Raw genomic sequence first — 8,977 nt, 5'->3', positions numbered from 1 at the left:
CGCGGTACGGGAAGTTCCACAAGCCTCAACGAGGTTTAGTCCATTTGAACTCTTGTATGGACGACAACCAAGGGGCATCTTAGACCTTCTTAAGGAAGGTTGGGAACAACAAAAACCCAAAGAGCCAAATGTGGTTCAGTTTGTTGCCCAACTGTATAAAAGGGTGAGACAAATAGGACCTTTAGTGAAAGAACACTTAGAGGATGCCCAAGAGCGTCAGAGAAGGCATTGTGACACTCGGGAAGTAGTTTGTTCCTTCAGCCCAGGCGACAAGGTTTTGGTTCTTGTTCCCACCCAGGAAAGCAAGATATTTGCACACTGGCTTGGACCTTATGAAGTCATAGAGGCAATTGGTCCGGTAAACTATAGGTTCCGCCAGTTGGGTAGAAGTCGAGAGGAACAGATTTACCTTGTCAGTTTACTAAAACCTTGGCATGAGTATAATCCTGGACCTTCATTGCCAGCTGTTAAATCAGAGGCCTGTGAGGTACCCATTGAGACCTCCCTGATGCCACCTCGGAAGCAATAGGTGTTAAAAATCGTGCCTCGAAACAGGGATGTCTTTTCTCCTGTCCCTAGGTGTACCGCTCTAAGAGAGCATGATATAGTCACACCCTCAGGGGTGGTAGTTAAACAACGATCATACTGCATACCAGAGGTCAGACGAGCCACGGTAAAGAGCGAAGTGGAAAACATGCTTCAACTGAAATTGGTCCCGATGCCCAATGGAAATTGGTCCCGAAGCCCAATGGAACGATACGTTTTTGCAACGACTTTAGACAGTTTAATAAGGTCTCCCAATTTGACACGTATCCCATGGCACGAATAGATAATTTGGTAGAGAATTTAGCCGGCAGTATGTATTTGTCCACATTAGACCGCACTAAGGGTCATTGGCAAATACCCCTAACAGCCTCTGCCAAGCCAAAAACTGCATTTTCTACGCCTGAAGGCTTATTTCAGTACAAAGTGTTGCATTTTGGGCTGCATCGGGCACCTGCCACATTCCAGAGGGCTATGGATAAACTCTTGAAACCCCATAGAGCAGTAGTTCCCAAACTGGGTGCCGTGGCTCCCTGGGGTGCCGTGGCCAGGGCTAGTGGTAACCAAGGTGGGTGACTACTTAGTAATTATTTTGGCTTAGGGGTGCCTTAAAAAAATTATGGAGACCCTAAGGGTGCCTCGAACTAAGAAAGTTTGGGATCCACTGCCATAGAGCATATGCCACTGCATATTTGGATGACATAGCTATCTATACTCGTGATTGGGAGTCACATCTTCCCAAAATGGAAGCAGTGTTGGAGTCTTTGAGGGCACATGGCCTTATGGCCAATCCCGAAAAATGTGCATTAGCCATGCCAGAGGCAAAATACCTGGGAAATATAGTTGGACGTGGGAAGGTCAAACCCCAGATCGACAAGGTAGAGTACGTAAAGAATTGGCCTAAGCCAGAGAGGGAAAACTCAGTTGAGGACATTTCTGGGCTTGGCAGGATACTACCGCAGATTCATAGAGAACTCTGCTACTCGGGCTGCACCACTAACAGAGCTTCTCAAGAAAGCCTGTCCCGGCAAGCTAAGCTGATCTAAAGCTGCCTGGGAGGACCTAAGTATGGCTTTGTGTACAGCACCGGTGCTACAAGCACCCAAGTTCACTAGGAAATTTTATCTGCAAACCGATGCCTCGGGAGTGGGTCTGGGCGCGGTGTTGTCACAAAAAGTAGAAGGAGAGGAAAAACCCATCCTGCATCTAAGTCGCAAACTTTTACCAAGAGAAAAGAAATATGCGACTGTTGAACAGGATTGCCTCGCCATCAAATGGGCTGTGGAAGCCCTCCGATACTACCTTTTGGTAGAGAGTTCACGTTAGTAACAGAGCATGCTCCATTGAAATGGATGCAGGTAAATAAGGAGGTCAATGTCAGAGTGACCCGGTGGTTCTTGGCATTGCAGGCATTTCATTTCAGTATAGAGCATAGGCCAGGAACTTTGCATAAAACTGTGGATGCTCTCTCCCATAAACATGCGCTCCCTGCAGCATCTGCTTCACTGGGGTTGATGAAGCCAAAGAGATGGGTGCATGACAAAGAGGGCAGTTTTGCGCTCCCCGCGGAGGTCGCTTTGTGTAGCTGGACGAAGCTAAGGGGGGGGTATGTGGCAATTGAGATACTTTGCCACCTTCTACTAGAGGAAAGAGTGGTTGTTTCCCTGGGAAACCACAGCCTATAGGTGCAGAGAGGGTTACACCTGCACGAACACACACACAGCACAGCAGACCAAGTGGAGCACCTGGGTCTAAGCAATCAAGGAATCAGGTAGAGTAGTACTGTGGAAGAGGCATAAATAGCTATCTTGTGTTGTGGGTGGGAGACTGGTGTAAAAAAGTGGCCAGTGACTAGTTAGGGACCTAACTGTTATAGCCAGAGTTGAGGGCTATTGGATTATGTATATTGCTGTGAAAGTTTCATTATCTTTGCTGAAGACACTGCCAAGACACTGTTTATCCATCCTGACAAGTAAAATAAAAGTCAAAGCCCACGCCTTTTACAATATATATGTATATACATACATATGTGTGTATATATATGTGTTTGTATATATATATATATATATATATATAAATATATATATGTGTATATATACATATATATGTGTGTATATGTATATATATATATATACAAGTTAACCCGTGCATGATACTCATGCATTCTAGTCAAATCAAGCTACTTAAGGTGTTAAAAAAATTCTTGTCATGCATTTGGGCCTAGCCCAAGCCTCCTCAGGGGAAGAGCGTTACTTCCCGACGCAAGCGTCCTTTTTTAACGTGGTTTTGTCCACATGTCACCACCTCATCATTTTTCTCCATCACCTCATCCTTCATCTTCATCGCCACATCCTTCACCAACCACTCCCAACTGTCACTTCTCCTTCAAGAAATATATAGGTCAGTGTATAACTCTGCCCAGCAGGTGGCGCTGCAGCTGGGTTTTTTTTCCACACACGCCACTAGGCATTTATATAGTAGATGTATATATATATATATATATGTATCTAATATATAAATGTCTAGTGGCGTGTGTTAGTCTGTGTGTGTGTGTGTGTGTGTGTGTGTGGAAAAAATAAAACCAAGCTGCAGCGCCACCTGCTGGGCCGAGATATACACTGACCTACTAAATTCTTAGTGTGTGTGGAAAAAATTCAGAAAGGGCTGAAATTTGGTATACTAAGATGTTTTTAATTTGTTAATTTAATTTGTTAATTGTTAAAAGTGTTTATAAAGATTTAAAAAAAGTATATATATATTTCTTGAAGGAGAAGTGACAGTTGGGAGTGGTTGGTGGTTGCCGGGGGTGACAGTGGGGAGTGATTGGTGGTTGAGGCCTGGGCTATGGCCCAAATGCATGACAAGAATCTTTTTTACACCTTAAGTAGCTTGATTTGACTAGAATGCATGAGTATCATGCACGGGTTAACTTGTGTGTGTGTATATATATATATATATATATATATGTACATATATATATATATATATATATATATATGTACATATATATATATATATATATATATATATAGAGAGAGAGAGAGAGAGAGAGAGAGAGAGAGAGATATTATAACCATACTCACCTGTGGGCGGGTTGGTAGATTAATTGAGGCTATTGCACACACAAGAAACATCTAGAGCTTGATTTCTCCAGGAATTTAAATGCCAGTATGCACCATATTTTGTGTAAAATTGCTCTGTGCAGTCCAGGAACCAGACTATTTTTCAGTGAATGCAGCAACAGCCTATTCATCTTCAATTTGAGGGGTGGTACACGGAGGGGAATGAGCATATGCACGTAGTCAATGTACAGTAAATTGCATACCCAGCTCGAGCGCAATCAGCAGCGCCCGATTCAAGCTTTGGCATCTCTAAAGTAGGGGTTTTTCTGTCGTTTCACTTGCCCCAGCTACAGGGTCAGTGTAAGTTCCTATTGCTGGTGATGGCGTTCAAGTATGTATGCTAGAACATGTGTTTGCAATCAGGAGCAGCTGTAAAAATGCATTTTAGGTACAATACTTTAAAAAATATATATTTTGTCATTAATGAATATATTATTAACAAGTGACAGTCATTGAATACTTTTATTTTTTGTGTGCTCTCTGCTGGGACTTTATATATGTATTGGACATATCCTGCAGTGTAATGTGTTTGTCAAAAAAAGCAGAGCGTATCTAGACCCATATTCAACGAGACATATCTTCATATCCACTTGTAATTGTAATTCGCTTGTAATTTTGCACATACATATGCCCAAATTATGTACGTTTCTTTGTTATGTTTTTAAACACCAAAAAACGCAATTTACGTTTGCTTTGCATGCCTTAATGAATCAGGCCCCTAGACTGGGAAACTGTTCAGTTATCAACCAGACAGGCTGTTTTACATAACCCAAGTGGAGTGATGCTAATCTTTGGCTTAGGGATACAATTAAGTAGCTCCCTTGTAAAGGAGCAAATATTCATGTTTATGTGAACAGTATTTTTTTAAATGAAGGATTGGCAGAGGTAGCAACTCATGAGCCAGGTCTTCCTGCTGGAAAGTCATAACTTTCCTCTAATAAAGTTTTTGGAAAACTGATGTACAGATGTTATGTACCAACACCAGTAAAACCATATTTGATAACCATATTCTGTTTGGAGCACTAACTATTGTATTACATATGCCCCTCTTTTCTGCAAGTGTTAGTCCTTGTCAGTAAAAACAAGAGTAACCCAGGGAGGATATACCAAACTGCACTCCTTTCCAGTCTTCCCCTGCAGAACCTTGCCCAACTTTGAACTTGTATCTGGTTCTCAAATAATCAGATGTAGACCATTTCTTTAAGTGCACTCTGTTGCTCTTGTCTCTCCCCTCTCTTTAGGGAAAGGTAGCATGCAGAATGAATACTAATGACTGCAGGAGTAGGGGATGGGGAGTCTCAGGCTGACCCACATTCTCCTAAGCATACTTTCCTACTCTCTCAGAATGTCCAGGAGACTTACGAATGTCGATGGAGTTATCTCAGACTCATGGAAGAGCCCTTGATTCTCGACAGATCTTTCTGTGAACTAGACAGGGCCATAATGACATAATTTGTTGCAAATCGCATCATCATGGCCCTGCGCCTGTAGCTTGATGATGAGAATTATGTTATTGTGTGAATCTTGTCCTCTTTCCACCTGTGCATTTGCCCCTGAACTTGCCCTCCAGGATCTACAGGAGGGGAGCAATAAAAAGTAGTTAAGTATGCTCCTAAGAAAATAAATAATGGGAGGCAAAAGAGGACATAGCAAACAGAATTATTCTGAGGACGGTGCTTCAGCTTCTCCTAATCTCCTTCTATAAAGTAACTACCCATTTATATTTGTATATATTTACTACAAACAGCCCTGTTGTCAACAGTTGTCCCAATAAGGAAAGAATAAACTACATAACTACTGTTGGTGCAGCCTATGCGGCTACTATAAGACCTGGGAGTAAAATAGGCCGGGTAATCTAGTCCAACTGGTTCAGAGAACCTCGCTCTGTTATTCTGAGCATGCACAGGGAACGGCGCATGCAGAATGAATCCTCACTTGTACTTTCAGTTCCCGAAGAACAGAGTGGAGGCGTCCAGAGCACATTGGTATGTATTGTCTGGACCAAATGAAGCCCAATGCAAAGGACCATGTCCCATACCCTCCAAAAACAGAACAACCCTTACAACACATGATGGAGAACAGGGGTGCACGGAGGATTGTCGGGGGGGGGGGTTTCTTCCCGCAGACCCCAAAAAAAACAAAAAAAAAACAAAACAAACTGCGCAGCAGCTCCGTTTCGCCAGCGCTGTCCTATACAGCAGCCGCGGCGCTGTCTAAGAAGCCGCCGCGGACGCTTCTTTGACAGCGCCGCAGCTGCTGTATAGGACAGTGGCCACTTAGTTAGCGCGAGGGGGGGGTTTCTAGAGACTCAGAAACCCCCCCTGCGTGCACCACTGGAGAAGAAAGCCTTTTTTACTCTCTTGTAGGTCAAGTACCAGAAATGAATACCCTTCAAAGTCTGTTCATATTGTCAGTCAATAGAGGTGACTGAAGAAGCATCCAAGCAATGTAGGTCTGGGTCTGTTCACACAAGTTATAAGATCTCAATTTACTATGATAGTATATAGGTGTAAAATTTTCATGGAACCACAACAACCAATGAGTAATTAGCTTGTGTTTCTGACCACTGTTAGTTAGACAATGAAAGCAAATTTGGTTGCTATGGTTTAGAGCAAATTGTGCACCTTGTTAGTAAATGCGCCCTACGGACTAATAAAAGGATTGAGGACCAATCTCAAGGATCTGTTATAGTTCTGGTTATTGAACACCTAGTTGAGGTGGGCAATGATACTTAATTAGGTCTCCTTAAATAAGTTGAAGGTCTTTAGCAAAGATCTTGACTTCACAACATGCACATCCCAACTAACTTTGTGAACAAACAGAGTGTTACTATCTGAAGTGTCCATACTTGAAAATGTTATACTTTGGTATAAATTAATCCATAATAAACAAGTTATTCTATTTTTAATTAATTAATTAATTTAATACACTGTTTGACAACGGCCTTAAATTGCCTGGGTAAGAACAAGTAGTTTTGGCTGCATGGCGTGTATTTTTAAGGTTATCTTTATTGAGGGTTTTTTTTATAATAAAATGAAATGATCGCATCTTTTACAATGTATACTGAATAATGAGATGAGGAAATGATGTCCTAAATAGAAGATTCACAGGGCTGTTGTCTATTTCTCTCCTTTCAGGCTACAATCACTTAGGCTTTAAATACCATCTATATGCTGCTACTGCACACACATCCCCTTCTGAACTAGCTTTCAACTGTTTCACCCTTGGTGACCCTACTTTGCTTGAAGTTTAATCAAAGACAAACTCCTTGTGTTTCACCATTACCACCGCTATTTATGTAAACAACTATGGCACCCTCATTATGCATTCTCCCCAATGTTTCACTCAAATCTTCCTCAAATGATATTGGCTTCACCTCAAACAATATCTCACATCTGCTATTTCCTCACTAACTACACTCCTAAAAGCTAATACTTCCTCATTACTTACTGTATGGAATATTGCAATCATTTACTTACTGACCTAGCATTGATCAAACTATCCACACTTCGATCCATTAGGAATGGAGCAGGCAGATTGTTTTTGTGCTTATTATTTTATTTACTCTAGAACTCTGGCAGACATTGCAGTGGCTGCTTCCTCTAGGATACAATTTAAGATGAAGGCCCTTTAAAAGTGTCCTCCAACTGTCACTGTTCCCATTTATTCACTAGTCCTTAGATATGTCCTCATTTGTCATCTGTAATCTACTAAGGACCTAAACTTATCATCCTCCATTAATATCATTATATTTTAGTGTCTACACAGAAACCATACGGTAATGTTGAATATCTTTATTCATGCGTACACCCGTGGAAGCTGTACTGTAAAAACCTTTTCTACTTTCCCTTTAGACTGTAAGTTCTAGAGAACAGCACTTCTCACCTTTTGTCCCAACGCTGTTCAATGTATATATTGTACAGTATTTGAGAATATGTTAAAGGTTTTAAAATAATGGATAATAAAAATGTTTTTATAACACATCTACAGCATCAGACTGTGCTTTTCACTAGGCTAATGTTTATGTAGTCCATCCTTATTGTATGTTCCATATAACGTGCTTGATTCCTATATGGATAAACCAGTATTACTCTAATTCTCTTGTAGATTTCATTGATTTTGAGGGTGAGATATTAGGAAGGATTGATCTCATGTGGTGAACAGACCTTGCTGCACAGTTTACTAATTACACAACTGTAGCTGCATAACATGTTTGCTAAATATGAAACCGCCAAGGTTAGGAATATCAAAGTTTTAATTAGTTTAATTGAATCAGGTAAGTAATTATGCAAGCTATGCGGCAGTGTAGTTTTTCAACCTCAACTGTACACGAGACTTATCAATGATATAATATCAAATAAAAGTTATTACACATGTTTTAGTGATAATGGTGTTAGGGAAATTAAATAACTGTGGCTTGATATTAACTTAGTTCTAAATGGTGACCTATCGTTTATAGAAAAACAATAAGCTTATAAATAAGATCAGGGTTGTATGTTTTAAGACTTGTGTACTCTTGAAGGTGGAAATTTGGGACTCCTATTGCCAGCATTTGCAGAACAGAGAGAGATATGGGGAGATTCTTACAGATAACTGTATAGAGACAGTCAGCATGGTGGCTAAGTGGTTAGCACTGCTGCCTTAAAGCACTGGGGTCATGAGTTCAATTCCCAACCATGACCTTATCTGTGAGGAGTTTGTATGTTCTCCCCGTGTTTGCGTGGGTTTCCTCCGGGTGCTCCGGTTTCCTCCCACACTCCAAAAACACACTAGTAGGTTAATTGGCTGCTAACAAATTGACCCTAGTCTGTGTGTTAGGGAATTTAGACTGTAAGCTCCAATGGGGCAGGGACTGATGTGAGTGAGTTCTCTGTACAGCGCTGCGGAATTAGTGGCGCTATATAAAATAAATGGTGGTGAATGATGATAGAGAGCACTTTATGTTGCTGTCACCATGCAGTGGTCCTACGTTATTCTAGCACTGTGAGAGGCAACCTGATTCACTTCAGGGGTCACATTGGGTGTCCCTCCAACCTTCAAAAAGCAGCACATTTCCCTTCATTTCAGTAATAAGTTAAAACAATACATTTAATCAAAGAAAGAGACACTTATCTATAATAACATATCAGCAGACATTTTAAACAAATGTAAGAAGCTATAACATACAAAACAGACAATAAAGTCGGATGAAGCCACCGGCCGCAGGTCCCCCAAGACCGGCTGTTGCCCAGTACTGAACTAGAATATAAAAAGTCTGAATCATGCATATAACTTTTGGTATAAATGCTGTGTTGTGAATAAACGTACCGATT

The sequence above is a fragment of the Mixophyes fleayi genome, chromosome 5, assembly GCF_038048845.1.
Source record: "Mixophyes fleayi isolate aMixFle1 chromosome 5, aMixFle1.hap1, whole genome shotgun sequence".
Classification (NCBI taxonomy): domain Eukaryota; kingdom Metazoa; phylum Chordata; class Amphibia; order Anura; family Limnodynastidae; genus Mixophyes; species Mixophyes fleayi.
Note: the sequence above shows the minus strand (reverse complement) of the source record.